The following is a 17,947-nucleotide window of genomic DNA, read 5'->3' as shown; positions in this document are numbered from 1 at the left end:
CTGCCCACTTTTGCAATCAAGAAAATTTGAGAGCTTTAGTTATCTCTCATTCCCCTTCTCACCCATTTAAAAAAAATCAGAATAAAAACACATTAGAAATGTAAGCCTTGTTTGCCCTGGAAGCTTGTATGGATGCGTGGACAGATGCATCAAGTGCCAAGAAAGAAGGGCTTATGCAGTTGAGATGGAAAGGGTTAGGAGGGGTATTTAAACAGCTGTGGTTTTGTTCTTACAACTGGAAGAAAAAAAAATCTCTCTTTCAACCCCCCTCCCAACAGTCAAGGGATCAATATTCCCCATTTCTTCAAGAATGACTAAGGAAGTTCCCACTGCCCAATCACCACTCTCTCAAAGAAGACTTAACTTTTCTGAAATCCCCAAAGCAAAAAAGCAGCAAGGGAACCACCACTCCTGTACTGCCATTTAGATCTTCATTCTACATTAAACAAATGAAAAAGGCACTGATTTGTTTGTCCCATTATATATTAATTTTATGAAGCAACACGTTTTCATTTTCTGGTACAGTCATCTTCAGGCTCTTAACTTTTGAAACTGCCTGATTTTTCAGTATAGGACTCTGCTACAAAAGCCATGCTCTTGCTACAAAGAGAATGCAAACAGTCTTTAAAGACCATCTTGATGCTCCAGGGAAGGAGAACCTTAGCTTCCCTTTTGTTGTCCTTCAGATGACCAGGACTGCATGGGTCTCTCTTCAGAGCTAATAATCCAGCTCCTAATGGGATCCCTGTAGAATGGTTTATCTAAGACAATTCCACCCCACCCTTCAGATGATTAAATGTTATGTCTATATAGGCTTCTCTGTTCAGGAACTAGAGTGAACCTTGTTCCTTGTCTGACAGAGCAGGGGATTAACTGGAAGGTCACCAGTCCAGAGTTTCCTATTCCTTTCCTCCCCATGTGAAAATGCATTATATTCATCAGCCTGTTTTCCTAAAATACCTATTGTCGCCTCCTTTTCCAGTCTCTCCCCTGGCACTGGTTATCACAGCTCTCTACAATATCACTGTACGGCTTTATACTTTCAATATCGCCAACCTCCAACATACAAAAACTGTCAATCAGACCCTCTAAAATTAAACTTTATTTTTAAATGTTCAGTTGTTTTGCCAATCCAGAGGTGAATACGTCAGGGATTATGCTTTGATGTTAAGACATTTTGAATACAGAAGTCTAAAAACTCACTTTTATATGCAAAAATTAAGTTTAATTGACATGTAAATGGAGATTATCATGCAATCACCTGACTCCAGGACCTGATATTAAGAAAAGACAATAAATGTCAACATATTTGTGATTAAACTGAAAGAGGTAATTTTGGAAACAGCTATTTTCAGTAGTGTCTTTGACAAGAGACTGTAAGAACATGAGTGGAAAATCTAGCACACCACTCTTTCTTTATCTTTATGATTATTATTTTTTTGGAGAAAACTTTGTTTTCTCTTCCCCCAATACCAAGATAAGAAAAATAAGACATTGCAGGGACGATAAATTATTTTATGGATAGGGTGACTCAAAACAGGCAAATTGAAATAGGAGTTAAAAAAAAACAAACCAAACAAACCCCACACCAAACACTTAAAATGACTGCTGTATCCCTAAAAAAGTAAAAGTGAAGTTTCCTGATTTGTAAAGAAAGTAGCAAGACTAGTACAGGCAATAGGGGTTTCAAAGATACAGCCCACAAGCTGGATCCTACCCATGGAGCCCCATCATCCAACTCCCAGTGCTGCCCTGGGTCTGAGTTGATTTAGCTCTGTGCATAGGGTCCCAGGAGGCACACCACATACATCACCTGCTTTGGTTTCTCTGGAACCCATGCCACACATGGTGCCCACCCTGGCCAAGTCTGGATCAGCTGGCATGGGTGCTACATGAGGCACTGTCCTGGACCAGATGGGAGGTGGAACAGGGGGCACCACATGTACAGCAGATCACGAACCAGCTGGAACAGGCACTATGTGCAAGACAGACCCCAGAATGAATGCTGCATGCATTGTATCCAGCATAAGGGGCAAGAGGAGTCCCAAAAAGTCCCAATAGATGGTGTTAGAAGCCTTTTTGTTGTTGTGAAGTCTGCAATCACTTATTTAGGTCATATTAAACTGAAGATATAATTAAGGGATAAGTCAGCAAAGCAATGCCACACTTATTTTACCTGTACTGCTAAACTTTTTACCTTATTTTACAATTTTACCTTCCAGTTAATCCCCTGCTCTATACACAAACACTTTTGATCAGAGGAGCTTGATATAGGTAGCAATGCTGCTGGAGCCAATGACAGCAACTGAATTTCTGATAGCTAAAACTCACTTAGTTAGAATGAATCAAAATCACATGAATAAATGTGGAAGAATTGATGACTTGAGACACCATGACCTTTTAACACAATGTCTACTGGATATTGGCTTCATTGTCTTGTGTCACACAAGCTCAATAGCATCACATGACAAAATACTGACTAGAGGCAACTCAGCAAGTCTGCAGGGAAGTCTAAAAATACAAAGTGTTTGTCATAAGTCAGAAGCCTCACTCTTCAGTCATCACAGCTGGGATTCTAGGATAAAGTATTCTACTCCAGTTCTTGATCCTAATGCCAGAAATATTCTACCTCTTTCATAGCTTAGGGAAACTTATTTGCTCTGTCCAGTGATGTATTTGACCTCCACAGAAATGTTTTAAAAATAAATTATACAACATGAAATGTGCAACAAAGAAACACTCCTTGAAGTTTCAATTCTGTAATGAAAAAAAAAAAAAAAAATTACGAGGAAGAAAGTTGATTGAATTGCAACAGAAATGAGGAAGAAACTTACAATGCAATAGTTTTGTGTTCAGAAACTTTTGCTAGATGATATCTTTTATTATCTACCAATAGTTCTGAATACTTTTGCCTGTAGACCAGCACAGATAAAACCTGTATCCCTGAAACATACTTTTATGTTTGCATTTCATATGACAATGTATAAAAGCTCAGCAACTGAATAGGCGGGGAAGCCGTATACATCTGCAAATAAGGCCTGCTTTATTTGCAGATGTATAACTTAAACATTGTTGGCATCAGCTAGCAAATATGAAGGTATAACTGTTTTTGCATCTAACTCATCAGTGACCTGGGAGGTATACAAGAGAATTCTCTTATACCTGAGGGCACTTGGGCTAAGTACAGGAATTCAAGAAACCCAGGGCAGAAATGCTCTAACTTTTGAGCTTTACTCTAAGTGCCTATGGTTAGGTTGGGAGGAAGCAGAACATATGTTTGCCCTTGTGGGGAGGAGACTTGCAGCTTGCCTGCATGGGTCAACACCAGAAGGTGGGAGGGGGCAGGGGGGCTCTTGCATACCTCCCAGCATGCCCTGTGGGCTCCCTGGGCTGCTGAAGGCTCCTGAGTGGAGCTGAATGACTGAGGCACCCCTAACTGGGTGGTGGGGACATCACAGCTGCCCAGCTGGACCTTATGCACTAGTGACTTATCATGATATGTGTCCTCATGGCCACAAGCCACCAGCCAGCTGTCCCACACATGACCATCCATTGCACCGTGTGCCTGCCAAGTGTCTGTGCATCCCCCAAATGCCTGTGTTCCCCCTTCTGATGGTTTTGGTGCAGCAGGCTGTCCGGATCCATGAAGCCCTGGCTGAGTAGCTCCTCAACCCCGTGGACTGGGAGCCCTCCCTGGATGAATATGGCCAAAGAGCTTTGAGTGCCCCCTCTCTGGCACTGAGGCATGAGTCTCCAGCCCCAGGCTCCTCTGGCACTGCATCACAGGCATTGCAACCCATAACCCAGGCTGCTCAGGTACCATCCCCTCTTCCTCTCTCTCTCCCCAACCCCTCCCAGAGGCACACACCTGGGTGTGGGGGAAACATGGTATGAGGAAGAGATGTGCCTCATTTTAATCAAATATTGAAGCTGCCACAGCATTTGTGTGTCTATTAAATAAAAACTGGAATGTTGTCCGCTCTAGAACTTGGAACCTTCTTCTCGGTTAACATTGAGAGAGTGGGGAAAGACCCTGGCTGGACCAGGCGATTATGTCTTCACAGTGTGTTCCTGGGCCTGGATAGCTTGTTCAAATGCTGCAGCACCTTGAGTGAAACCAGTTTCCAACCTGTCCATTCCAACCCCTCACATTGGGGGCCCCATTTGGTCCTCATTTCACCAGCACTATCTATGCACATTTCACTGGCTAACCATCCTGGATTCAGCATTTTGAGCTCCACAAGTGGACCTCCTGTGCACAAATGCAGAGTCCACAGAAAGGGACCCATGGCGAGTCCCCTGTCTGGACTCTTTGCTCAGCCCAGGGCTGGAAGCCACACAGCTGCTCACAACCTGGCAATGGCCATGCTGTGAAATGCTTGGGTTCTGTCTCCCAGCTGGAAGAGCCAGGATGTCTGGGTTCCACCTTCCTGCTGTGGGGGTTGGGAACCCAAGCATCCGGACCCGAAGCAATGAGCCTTCTCTGGTTCTCTGGGAAGGGTGGGAGAGGGGGAGTGAAAAGGGTTTTGCGAGGGGGAATTTTTCCCATTCCTGCTGCACCTTACCTGCAGCAGTGCTCACACGCAGGTGCTCTGCCAAATGGCAGCCATAGGCACACCAGTGGAAACCCACAGTTGCAACTGTTGGTTACACACCTTGACTGCGAGGCTCAAAAGAAAGAAAAAAGCCTTCAGTGTCTTTTGGGGTATGTTTGGGTGCTGGTTTATGTAAAGTGGTTCCATATCAATATACTGGCCTCTCTTAGGAAAGCAACATGACCTTGGGGGATGGGTCAGCCACTTGTCAGTTAATCAGAGTTATGGTTCCACTTTGTAACACAGACTGATAAGCCCCCAACAATGGTAGGGATAATGACCCTGGTGCCTCAGCTTTGTGCCAGGCCAGTGGTGCTGGGGTTTTTTTAAAGGCATGAGCAGCCTTTAAAAAAAAAATCAGAGGGGAGCATCATAGATGTTAGGGTCAGAAGGAACCTATTGGATCATCGAGTCACCCCCTGCCCTGGGCAGGAATGAGTGCTGGGGTCAGATGACCCCAGCCAGGTGTCTGTCCAATCTCCTTTTAAACACCTCCGAGGAAGGGGACAGCACCACCTCCCTTAGAAGCTTATTCCATATTCTGGCAACCCTCACTGTAAAGACTTTGTTCCTGATGTCCAATCTGAATTTGCTCTCTTTCAGTTTGTGGCCATTATTTCTAGTTACCTGAACAGGTGCCCCGGTAAACACTGTATCCCCTATTTCTTGCTGTCCCCCCACCTCCCCCTCCCCCGATGAGTTTGTAGGTGGCCACAAGATCACCTCTCAGCCTCCTTTTGCAGAGGCTGAAGAGGTTCAGGTTTCCCAATCGGTCCACGTAAGGTTTTTTCTGTAGACCTTTAACCAGACAAGTGGCCCTCCTCTGAATCCTCTCCAGGCCATCCACATCCCTCCTGAAGTACGGTGCCCAAAACTGGACGCAGTACTCCAGCTGCAGCCTGACCAATGCCGCATAGAGGGGAAGTATCACCTCCCTGGACCTGTTTGCGATGCATCTACTTATGCAAGAAAGGGTGCGGTTAGCTTTACTTATTACCGCATCACACTGGTGACTCATGTTCATTTTGGAGTCGACTTTGACTCCGAGATCCCTTTCCGTAGCTGTGCTACTTAGAGTGGTACCTCCCAGGCTGGAGGAGTGTTGATGATTCCTCCTCCCCAGGTGCAACACATGACACTTATCCTTGTTAAACTGCATCCTATTCTATTCGGCCCATTTCCCCAGCCTGTCCAAATCAGGCTGGATTTGCTCCCTGCCGTCTAGTTTGTGTACCTCCCCCCATAGTTTGGTGTCATCAGCAAACTTGGACAGAGTGCTTTCTACTCCCTCGTCCAAGTCACTAATGAAGATATTGAATAGTACCAGTCCCAGGACAGAGCCTTGGGGGACTCTGATGCCCACATTCTTCCAGGTAGAAACCGGCCCATCCACCACCACTCTCTAGCTGCATCCTATAAAGCCAGTTTTCTACCCACTGGACTGTGTAATAATCTACATTGCAATTGTTTAGTTTACTTATAAGAATTGGGTGTGACACGGTGTCAAAGGCCTTTTTAAAATTTAAGTAAATAACACCTATCTCTATTCTTTCAAAGCATTTTGTGACCCGCTCGTAAAATGAAACCAGGTTAGTCAGGCAGGATCTGCCTGCTATGAACCCATGTTGATTGCCCCTTAGCATCATTTTACCTGCTGGTCCCCCACAAATGTGATCCTTAATAATGTTCTCAAAGGTCTTGCCAAGGATAGAGGTGAGACTAACCGGCCTATAGTTACCCAGTTCCTCCTTCCTCCCCTTCTTGAAAATAGGGACCACACTCACCCTTTTCCAATCCTCTGGGACCTGTCCTGAGTGCCACAAGTTCTCAAACAGTTGTGCCAGCGACTCCGCTATGATTCCAGCTAATTCCCTAAGTACCCTAGGATGAAGATCATCAGGACCTGTTGACTTAAATACATTTAACCCCCCCCAGGTGCCCCTTTACTAAGTCAGCATGAACAGTTAGTGGGTTGGTGGCTTGGTGGCTTACCTAAGGTCCCTGTAACAGAGTGGGTCCCTAGGGGTGGCTGTGTTACCCCTAGGCTTCTTAACCGTGCCTGTCTTGCCCTACAGGCACCCTCTATCTTGCCCACCAAGTCTTGTTAGTATGATTAATAAGGAGGCTGCCCTCGATTTTTAAGTTTGGACACGGTCTGGTTAGATCCTATTAAATCCTATTGATCATAGACCCCTTAGCATCCTGCTTTATGGTGGACAGTTCCCAAGTCTCTCCGTCTTATGGGCTATATGCATGGCTCCAACCTCCCCTTTACCACGCACCAAGCCTTGCAGATGGTACCAATGCGGTCTTGTCTAGGTCTTGCTGCGATTTGGCCCCCTTGTCCTCCCTGGGCTCTCCACGGCCCTGTCTCTGCACCTCACTGGCGCCTGGGCTTGTGCACCCCAATACTGCACCCACACTGGCGCTGGGGTCCCCACACTGTAGTGGGCCCCAAGGAGGCCTCCTTCTTTCCCAAATAGCCTCACCCAAACCACTGGTCTTATCAGACAGCGAACAAACAACAGTCAACCACCATGAGCCCCTGGGCTGTAATGTAACATCAAATTAAAGGCATGCTCTGCCCCTTTAAAAGAGTAAAACTTCCTCTCTGAGGCTTGGTGCCTAGTAGGCAAGGGTACCTTATGGACTCCTGGTGTCCCCTTAGCCCTAAGGGTAGCGTATCTTCCGGCTGCAACATCTCTGGGCCCTTCCTTCCTAGAGGCTTCTTCCCCTTTGGCTGCTGGTAGGGAACTGAACTGCCTGGTCCCAGCCCTAGAGTTTATATGGGCCCAGGGCCCACCCTCTTCCGGCCAGTTGACCAGGTGCAGGTGCGACCAATTCCCTCATTAGCCAGTTGTCATGACAACCTGCACCTGGGTTCTCACCTGGTTCTTTGTGCGCTCTCCCCAGTCAATCTCTGCTCTAAGAGGAGCAGGCACCTTAGTGCCCTGCGACACTCCCAATGGGATGTGTATTTGTATTTGTGTCCAGGAACACGGATGCAAAGAAATCATTTAGAAGCTCTGCTTTGGCCATCCTATCTGTTACCAGCTGCCCTAGTTCATCCTGAAGGGGCCCTAAGTTACCCTGCACCTTCTTTTTGCTTCCTATGTACTTAAAGAATGACTTTTTGTTATCCTTAACTTTTGCTGCCAGCCTAAGCTCCATTTCCGCTTTGGCTCTCCTCACTGTTTCCCTGCAAGCTTGAGCCAAGCAGGTATACTCCTCCTTGGTGGCAGCCCCCTGCTTCCACAGCCTGTAGGCCTCTTTTTTCCCTTCCAGGCTGTCCTGGTTTCCCTGATCAACCAACGGGGTTTCTTTGCTTTTTTGCCCCCTTTTATACTGTGGCATTGATGCCTGCAACTGTGGCATTGATGCCTGCACAGTTGGATGGGTAAATTATTGGCTGATGGGGCGCACCCAGAGAGTAGTGGTGGACAGGTTGTACTCAACCTGGTGAGATGTGAGCCGTGAGGTCCCCCAGGGCTCAGTCCTCAGGCCTGCACTGCTTAACATCTTCATCAGCGACTTGGACGAGGGGTTTGAACACACATTGTCCAAGTTTGCTGATGACACTAAGATGTGGGTCGAGGTGGGCACACCTGAAGGGAGAGAGAGGCTGCAACTAGATTTAGACAGACTACAGAAGTGGGCAGATGAGAATAGGATGGGGTTCAACGTAGGCAAATGCAGGGTGCTGCACCTTGGGAGAAGGACTCCACAGCACACATACAGGCTGGGGAGTTCCCGTCTTGAAAGCACACAGGCGGAAAGGGATCTTGGAGTCATTATTGACTCCAAGATGAACATGAACTGCCAATGCCAGACCGCAGCCAGCAAGGCTAGCCATACCTTGTCATGCATCTGAAGGTATATCTCAAGCCAGTCCAGAGTGGTGATACTCCCCCTCTGCTACTTTGGTCAGGCCGCAATTGGAGTACTGTGTCCAGTACCAGGCGCCGCACCTTAAAAGGGATGTGGCCAGCCTTGAGAGGAGGGCCACCCATTTGGTGAGAGGGCAGCAGGACAGGCCCTACGAGGAGAGACTGAGGGACCTGAACCTGTTCAGCCTCGGCAAGAGGGGGCCTGGTGGCTGCCTACAAACTCATCAGGGGATATCATCAGCAAATAGGAAGAGCCCTTTTCTCCCCAGCACCACTTGGGGTAATGAGGAACAATGGTAATAAGCTGATGGAGAACAGGTTTAGGTTAGAGATCAGGAGGCAATATTTTACAGTTAGGGTGGCCAGAATCTGGAACCAACTTTCTAGGGAAGTGGTCCTCGCCCCTACTTTGCATAAATTCAAAAAGAGGTTAGATGAACACGTGTCTGGGGTCTTGTGAACCCAGCATTCATTCCTGCCTGTGGCAGGGGGTCAGGCTAGATGATCTGTTCAGGTCCCTCCTGACCCTAGCTACTATGAAACTATGAATGTGTACTGGAATGGTCCTTTCCTCTGCCTGCAGGATTAGTCCCTTAAGAAATGCCCACCCTTCCTGAACTCCCATCTCTCCAAGGCTTTTACCAGTCAGTCCCTCCCTAACTAATCTCCTGAGCTTGTTGAAGTTGGCCTTTCTGAAGTCTAGCACTTCCGCCCTACTAGTTATCTTCCCCACCTTTCTTCAGATAGTGAACCCTATCAATAGGTGGTCACTATCCCCTAGGTTACCTTGCACCTGCCAATCTCCCACCAAGTCATTCCCTGTGATCAAGATCATCACTTCCACCTGGACAATTGTCAAGCCAAGAACACACTGAATATCAGAGTAGGCAACCACATCCTTCCCCATGAGCACACCCCAACTAACCAAGGATTCACATTAGACCATTCTGTCACCTAAAAACATCACATTCAGAAGCTTAGCAGTAAAATCTCTGCTTGGGTATCTGCCTTAAGACATTTACCCAGCATGACATGTGGTGCCAACTTCAAAGTGCTCAAAGCCACTACACATGCCAGGTATACACTCTAGCAGATTACTGGGTTCCTCCATGATTCACAAGCTGTCACACTAAAAAGCTCAATATTGTATTTAATACACAGAGACTCATAACAGGCTGCACAACTTACATACACAGTGATATATTCCCCAAATTCTAGGGTATTTGATCAAGTGACATAAGATGATATATCCCAACTGCTCCCTGTCGGGTAGTCACTGGGTACGGGCACGTACCCCTATGTCCCACTGACATTTACTGGTCCCCTCAGGGTATCTGCAACCCCTAAGGTAGATTCAGGTGAGGTCTGGTGCCCTTCCTTCTCGCCTGCCACAACTTTGATGATGAAGAGAGGTTTGTGAAAGGGAGGTGGTAAGTACCCATCCTACACCCGGATCGACTGTTGGGGTTGCCTCAGTGCCCGAAGCCTCAGCATAAAATGACGAAGGGACCCACACGAGACCAATTTCTTTATTCTCTTCCTTTTTTATTTGTTTACTGTATCTTTTTTCTTTTCTTTGGGTTTTAACTGAAGTCCTAGGGCTTGGCCTTCGCCTGCTGTCGGGACACCATCAAAGTCCAGTCCCAGATGGCTGGGGCTTCTCTGCCCCTTTAAGCCTGCTGGCGGCTTGCTCTCCGCCAGGGACTCCCCTAGATACTTTGTTGCTGATGCCTCTGCCAGGGCTTAATTGGTGGTGTCTGCCACTTAATGAGATGGGGACTTCTTCTAGGCCCACCTGCGTGGATGGATGCCGGGTCCTGGTCCAGGCTCTCAAGCAGACACTGGGAACATCAAAAAGAGGGGGGAAAAAAAGAACCCCAAGGCAGCTGGTGTGGTGAGATCCATGCTCCCGGCTGGGGTTGAACTCTAGGTTGGTATCCTTTGGACTCTCTCATACCTCCCCCCTTAACTCACCATTAGGCGTACTCATGTTTGGGGTCCTCAACATGACTGGATCTATGTTTGCCACCCCGGGCTCTTTTCTGTCTTTGTCCTCGTGAGATCTCGAAAGGAAATCAGTAACTGTGTTAGTTTTTTCTGGCCTGTATGTAATTTTAAAATTGAAAGGCTGTAAGGTGAGAGCCCATCGGGTAAAGCATGCATTGTCCATTTGCTTAACCCTCAGCCACCTCAAAGGGGCATGATCAGTGATGAGTGTGAACTCCCACCCCAGTAAGTAATACCGAAAGTACTGGATGCCCCACTTTATGACGAGGCACTCTCGCTTGACTGTGGCATACCTTCTTTCACGTGGACTTAGTTTCCAGCTGGCATAGACCACAGGTCAGGAGGCTCCATCAATTTCCTGGGACAGCATGGCTCGTTCCAATGCATCCGTCTGTAAGGTGAAAAGCAATTAAAAATTTGGGGTGCTTAATACTGCCTCATGGCAGAGGGCCCTCTTGGTGCGTTCAAAGGCGAGGGTGCTTTCTGCGTTCTATGAGAGAGAACCTCCTCTTTTCTGTTGTAACAGGTCAGTGAGGGGTGCGGTGATATTGGCGAACTCAGGTATAAATCACCTGTAATATCCGGCTAGTCCCAGGAAGGCCCTCAGTTGCCTGCGGTTTTGTGGTGGCTTGAACTGACGTAAGGCCTCTACTTTATTAGCTAGCGATTGGACTTGCCCTCGCCCTACCAAAAATCCCAGGTACTTGGTCTCTGCCTTACCCAGGACGCATTTCTTGGGGTTGGCTGTTAGACCAACTTGGTGTAACTTGCACAGCACTGCTCTCACTGCTTTGAGGTGTTCTTCCCATTCCTGGGTACAGATTATGATGTCGTCTTTATAAGCGGCCGAGTATTGTTGGTGCGGGGCTAACACCCAATCAACTAATCGTTGGAAAGTAGCAGCCACTCCGTGCAACCCAAAGGGAATTCTTCTGAACTCATATAACCCCCACAGGGTGCCAAAGGCTGTCTTGGCCCTGTCTTCCAATATCCCTTGGACAGCTCTAGGGTGGAGATAAACCGGGCTTGCTCCACTCTCTCAAGAAGCTCACTGATCTGGGGCATCAGGAAGGCATCAAACTTGGAAATGGTGTTCACTTTCCTAAAGTCGATACATAGTCAGATGGATCCATCAGGCTTGGTAACCACGATGATGGGGCTCTGCCAGGGACTCCGTGACTCTTGGATTATGGCCTGTTCCAGCATTTTAGCTAATTTGGTGCGGATGGCCTCATGAGGAATCCTCCTCCACTTTTCCCTGACAACTTGCCCTGGGGGTGTAACTATGCAATGGGTTATCTCTGTTGCACACCTGGGATTTTCACTAAAGACATTGCAGAACTCTTTTACCAAGGCCTCTATCTGATGCCGTTGTCTCAGGTCAAGTTGGAACCCGACCAGGACAACTAGATCACCAGCCTCTAATCCCGCACTGGGACCTAACTCTCAGCCGAATTTGTCCTCTGGCAGAGATGGGGTAATTAACAGGCCTTCCTGCTCCCACCATTTTTTAAGGAGGTTAATATGGTAAATTTGCCTCACCCTTCAAGATCCTGGCTTAAGAACCTCATAGTCTACGGGACCTACTTGGCGAGTTATCACAAAAGGCCCTTGCCAACACTTTGTAAGCATATTCTTGGTGTCAGGGAGTAATACCAAGACTTTTTGGCCTTCCCGGAGTCCCCTTTCTTGGGCCCTTTTATCATATGCAGATTTCTGAGATTGTTGGACTGCTCTCAGGCACTCATGGGCCAGTTCTCCTGCCCTCCATAGATGCCATTGCAAGCTCTGCACATATTCTGAGGAGTTCAGTTCTTCCTCCTGTCTGGCTTCCCACCCTTCCTTGACTAGATCTAACAGGCCTCTGGGCCAGTGCCTGTATACCAGATCGAATGGGGAACACCCTAATGATGACTGAGGGGCCTCCCGTGCCACATATAACAATGGTGGAACCATCAGGTCCCACCGCCGGGGTTCTACCTGTACATACCGTCTCAGCATATTCTTCAGGGTCTGGTTAAACCTCTCTACCATCCCATTAGTCTGTGGGTGGTAGATGGTTGTGTGAAGATGTGTGATTTGCAGGAACCTACACAAACTGCGGATGACTTCCAACATAAAGTTAGACCCTTGATCGGTGACAATTTCTTTAGGGATGCCTACCTGGACTATCCATTTCATAAGTTCTTCCACCACATGGGGCCCCGTGACTGACCGCATCAGGACTGCTTCCGGGAACCGGATTGCGTAGTCTTGTGCTGGCCGGTTCCCACTCACCATCTGACATGCAGGGCAGGCACAACAAAACTTCTCAACCTAGTTGTACAGTCCGGCTCAGAAATACCACCTGGTTAATCTAGCTTCCATCTTATGGGCCCCCATATGCTCCCCCATTGGGTTCCCGTGTGCTAGCTTCAGGAGGGGAAGCCTAAACTGGTTAGGTATCAGTAATTGAGCTATCTCCATTCCCTCTGAAGGGCCCTGTTTCACCCGGTACAATAAACCATCTCTAACCTCAAATCGGGGGAGGTGTGCATAGCAGGCCGGGTCTACTACTTCGTCTTCCACCTTCGCCAGCTCTGTTTCTCATATAGACTGGAATTCTCACTCTTCCTCCTGGGCCTTTCGGAAAGCTCTGTTGCCTGTCAGCTGTTCGAGGTCAAGGTCTTCAGTTGTGTCTTCAGCCAGTCCAACCCCTCCTACACCAACATTTCTTGTCACCTTGAGTACCTCATAAATTTTGTGCCAATCCCACCCCAGGATCATGGGGTATGGTAGGTCCCTTGCCAGCCTGATTGGCATCTCTCGAGTGGTGCCCAGTACCATGACCTCATAAACCCACCGTGGGTAAAAAGTACTATGCCCATGCATGCATGTCATCTTCACAGGGTTGGCCTTTTGCACATACATGGAGGGGGCCAGCTTGCTTTGGATGCAGGTATCGGAGCAGCCCGTGTCGATGATTGCTTCCAATCTTTCACCCCCAACCCAAGTGTTGACCATTGGACGCGGCCCAGGACCTGCCAATGCATCTTTCTCCACGCTACAATCCATAGATTCAGCTCCGGGGGAGTCCACCAGGCCTGAGGATACACTCAACTCTGTGAATGGCGAATGCGTGGTCCGTGTGAGGGCTCGTGACGTGTAGGTGCACTCTCAGGACATGTGCCCTGCCCTTCCATAATGGAAGCAGACCACCCCACCTTTGTCAGGACTTCTATTTTCCCGTCGCTCCCAGTTCAATGGCCTGGTGATGTCATGGGGTCTCAGGGGTCCTGACACCCTGGGACCTCACTCTGACAGTCTCTCTCCTCGGGCACTCCAGAAATTTTCAGCCAATTGCAATGCCTTGGTGGATGACCCTGGCCTGTGACAGTGGACCCACCTCTGGGTCTCTTTGTCCAAGTTGTTTAGAAACTGATCCAGCAGAATTTTGTCTCAAATTGCACTTTTAGAACTTTCCAGGGGCCTCAGCCACTTGGAAACCAGGTTAGCCAGCCACTGTAATAACGCTCATGGCTCCTTAGTTTCATGGGGTTTCCAGGCCCTAAAAGCTTGACGATAAGTTTCGGGGTTAACATCTAGCCTATTCAACATTTATTTCTTGACTTTATCTTAGTCCCTGGCCTCTTCTCGTGACATGGACCCATAGGCTACCTGTGCCTTTCCAGTCAGCAAGACTCCAAGGTTCCCAGCCCACCGAGACTTTTCTAGTCCTGTGGCCAGGGCCGCTCATTCAAAGCTTCCAAGGAACATCTCTGGATCATTGTGAACCATCATCTTAGGGATCTTTAGTTCTACTGCGTTCCGCTGCTGGCACGCCTGCTGTTGGATCCAATTTTCTTCAAAGGCCAGCTGTTGTGCTGATTGTTGCTGCTGTTGCTGGAGGATCTGTCCCGTAAATGCAGTGTCTGCTGGACCAGGTCCATTCCCACCGCAACTGCTACCATGGGGACTTCCATCTTCTCTGTTTCTTCTGGGCCGTTGTTGGAGTTCCCAGCCAATGCACTAAGTTGTCGGGTAGTCACCAGGTACAGGCGTGTACCCCTATTTCCCACTGACATTTACTGGTCCCCTCAGGGTATCTGCAACCCCTAAAGTAGATTCAGGTGAGGTCTGGTGCCCTTTCTTTTCTCCTGCCATGACTTTGATGACAAAGAGAGGTTTGTGAAAGGGAGATGATGACTACCTGTCCTACACCCGGATTGACCGTCGGGGTTGCCTCAGTGCCCAAAGCCTCAGCATAAAATGATGAAGGGACCCACATGAGGCCAATTTCTTTACTCTTTTCCTTTTTAATTTTTTTTACTATATCTTTTTTTTTTCTTTTCTTTGGGTTTTAACTGAAGTCCTAGGGCTTGGTCTTCACCTGCCCTCAGGACGCTATCAAAGTCCAGTCCCAGATGGCTGGGGCTTCACTGCCCCTTTAAGCCTGCCAACGGCTTGCTCTGATGCCTCCACTGGGGCTTAATTGGTGGTGTCTGCCACTTAATGAGATGGGGACTTCTTCTAGGCTTACCTGCATAGATGGATGCTGGGTCCCAGTCCGGGGTCTCAAGCAGACACTGGAAACATCAAAAGGAGGGGGGGAAAAACGGGAAAAAAAGAACCACACGGCAGCTGGTTTGGGTGGATCTGCCACCTCCACTGTTTCCTGGGTCTCTCCCCACTAAGCTTCCCACTGCCTCTTCACTCCAGTGGTGGGAATATTACCTCCTTTTCGGAATCCGGCCAAGAGCTCACCCAGCTGTCGCCACCCTCCTCGTGCATCCCCTGCTCCCGGTCTTCTCCCTTCTCTTCCCCCTTGGCTCCATTTCCCGTGCCTGGATATTGCTTGCACTGCAGATTAGCCCCAATCCGCTTCACCTGGCGAGGAGGTAAAGCCTGGCTGGTGCAGATGGGAAGCTCCCGTCACAGCATGGATGTCCTGGTGTGGTGAGATCCGTGCTCCCGGCCGGGGTTGAACTCTAGGTTGGTATCCTTCAGACTCTCATACTCCCCTGCTGCCAGGTTACTGGGCCCATGGACAGCCTGGCAGGCTGGGTACTTTGACTTCATGTGCTGTGCTAAATTTAAATAAGGGGTGGGGTAAATGGAAATGAAATGACTGTTCAAAGTAATTGGGCCTGAAATCTATTCCTACAGCATTTTATACCAACACCAAACAAATCCTTCTGTGACAGGCCCTTGCCATGTCAACTAGGGAAGACTGCACCTGAACCTAGTCATCTGCCATGACTTTGCTGTTCCTGGTACCTCTGGGATGTTGCTCAGTGGTTCCTACACAGCTCAGGAATGCCCTCTGTGGTGCATCTTCAGTGGGGCTTCTCCTCCCCTACACCCTACCCCTTTCCATATGGGTGTTATTGTATATCTAGGCTGCACCTTGACAGTCACAGGTCATTTCTGACACAATGGCTTGACAGAGCACAGGTGCCACAGGGATCTCCCCATGGTCCTGCCACTCTCCGAGAAAAAAAATGCCACCACAAGAACAACGTAATGTAGCTCAGTCTGAGTGGTGGGCAGGGTACCATTGTCCCCATGCTGAACTGCTTGATTTTGAGCACCAGGGATTGAGGGTCCATTCCTCTGACCCTTTGTGCCATTTGGGCTACTTGCCCAGCCAGCTAGTTGGCCAAGTGTACCAGGGCATCAACCCCGGTGGGCTTGCTCAGGGCTGAATATCAAGGTTGTCCTCTGTTGGAGCACTTCAGGTGTGCAGCCACACTGTGGGGGTGGGTGGGATTTGTGGGCTGTACCTCCAGGGCTTACACTTGCCAAGTGCCCACAGAGCCCACTGGGCTGCACTCTCTCATACCCATCTGACCGTTGCTGCCCTGGGTGATCCTTCTGCTGCGATGACAAGTGAGATCATTGTTGTACCAGGTTGTCTGTGAGTGGAGTCAAGAGGCTCAGTGTTGCCCCTGGGCCTCAACACTCTGTGGGCTGGTGGGCCCCGCTGGCTCAGTCCGGATCACTCACTCCTAGCATGTGGAACTGGCTCCCAGCTGGCTGCTGGAGCCACACCTGGCTCTTCTCCATCTGCTTCCTGGATGAGGCATGCGTGCTCCCATCCTTATTGCATCCTGGCTGAGGCATGCCTACGCTGCTTCCCTGGGCTCGCTGGCTGGCAGGAGAAGCATCTGGTTGCTTCTGGGGGCAGGGAGTGTGTCTGGCTCTGTCTCTGGCATCCAGACACATCCTGCCTTGCTCCTGGCCTCTGGGCCAGATGGGGCTTCCAGGAGCCATGCCGATAGGGAAAGGGTCTTCTAGCCACAGAGCACCAGCTGCAGATCTTTGCTTTAGTTTTCTCATTTTTCTGCTGTCACAAGCTAGTGATAGAGGTAGTTAGCCATGTTAGTTTAGAGTTAGGCAGAAGGCAAGGTAGGGTGGCTAATTAATTCAGAGACAATTTCATCAGATGCTATGAATGGATTTACAGAGGGCAGAAGTACTAGATAGAAAGTATTTAACAGAAAGACAAAGAAAGGATAAGAGATGGGGACACTGCTGATAGAGGTGAAGGTGGGTTGACTATTGGCTTAGCACAGTTAAAGGCCATGGCACTGAAACCCACGTTGTCTGTTAAACACCAATGATTGGATTATCTAAAGTTATCGTCTGCCTTCCCCATGGACTAGTGAGTGAGTTCTGCCAAGAACTGACTCTTTAAAACCACGCAGGAAAATAGTGGAATAACAATCCAATGAAGAGACATGCATTCTTAAATATAATACAGCTCATTTTCATGTTCTTCATATCCTATTTTTTGCAAACACCTGCAAGAGTCACCAGCCAGCTGAATCGGTGACACTAAGAGTGAGAGAGAAAAAAATGTGACAAAAAGCAGGAAGTAAATAATAGGAAGTGAAGTTAGAGAGCAGAATCTGAGGGAACTGGAGAGAAAAAAACAACCCAGGGAGAAAAGAGGATGAAGACAAAAGGAGAAGATCAAGGAGTAAGATAGACTTATTTGTCACCCATCCCAAAAGAACTTCAGCCCTGGACTACTTTTACCAGAATTTGCACCAGAATTTGGCCCTGTACATTTCTGTAAAAATATACTTTAAAATATACTAAAATAAAGAAATAGAGTTGCCTGTGAGGAACTGGAAAGTCTGCAGCCTCTAAACAAGCTAGCATCAAAACCTGGGCCTGTTTGAGCAGACAGAATTTTAAAGAAACATGTTTATTAAGGTTCACCGCCATTGGCCAATTGCCATTTCTCCATCTGTTCAAAACATCAGGTGGTCCAGAGAGCCTTATGCCAAACATACCCAACCCACAAGGCAGAGCAGCTCACCTGATTTCAGATCCCCAATCCTACTTGACCACCTCTAACAGTCTGTGGCAGAAATTAAGTTCCCTACCTGACTCTACTCCCTATCTCTTTTAGCCTGTGCTTAAACCCAAATCCCTTGTATAGATCACTAGAAGCTAAGGCCTCACAGAGAA

The 17,947-nt window shown here is 48.3% G+C and overlaps 2 long non-coding RNA genes across 2 annotated transcripts; both read right to left on the bottom strand.

Annotated features, from left to right (window-relative positions):
• Positions 1-483: 483 nt before the first annotated feature.
• Positions 484-7,335, bottom strand: LOC132251263 (uncharacterized). Its single transcript, XR_009463219.1, has 3 exons — positions 7,238-7,335; positions 6,380-6,476; positions 484-2,757 (listed from the first exon to the last, which is right to left on the bottom strand). It is a non-coding gene; the product is annotated as an uncharacterized LOC132251263 (long non-coding RNA).
• A 2,709-nt stretch (positions 7,336-10,044) lies between these two features.
• On the bottom strand, positions 10,045-17,136 carry LOC109282413 (uncharacterized). Its single transcript, XR_002089385.2, has 3 exons — positions 10,783-17,136; positions 10,457-10,545; positions 10,045-10,323 (listed from the first exon to the last, which is right to left on the bottom strand). It is a non-coding gene; the product is annotated as an uncharacterized LOC109282413 (long non-coding RNA).
• Between the last annotated feature and the right edge of the window lie 811 nt (positions 17,137-17,947).

The sequence above is a fragment of the Alligator mississippiensis genome, chromosome 6, assembly GCF_030867095.1.
Source record: "Alligator mississippiensis isolate rAllMis1 chromosome 6, rAllMis1, whole genome shotgun sequence".
NCBI lineage: Eukaryota > Metazoa > Chordata > Crocodylia > Alligatoridae > Alligator > Alligator mississippiensis.
Note: the sequence above shows the minus strand (reverse complement) of the source record. Positions and strands in the feature narration are given on the sequence as shown.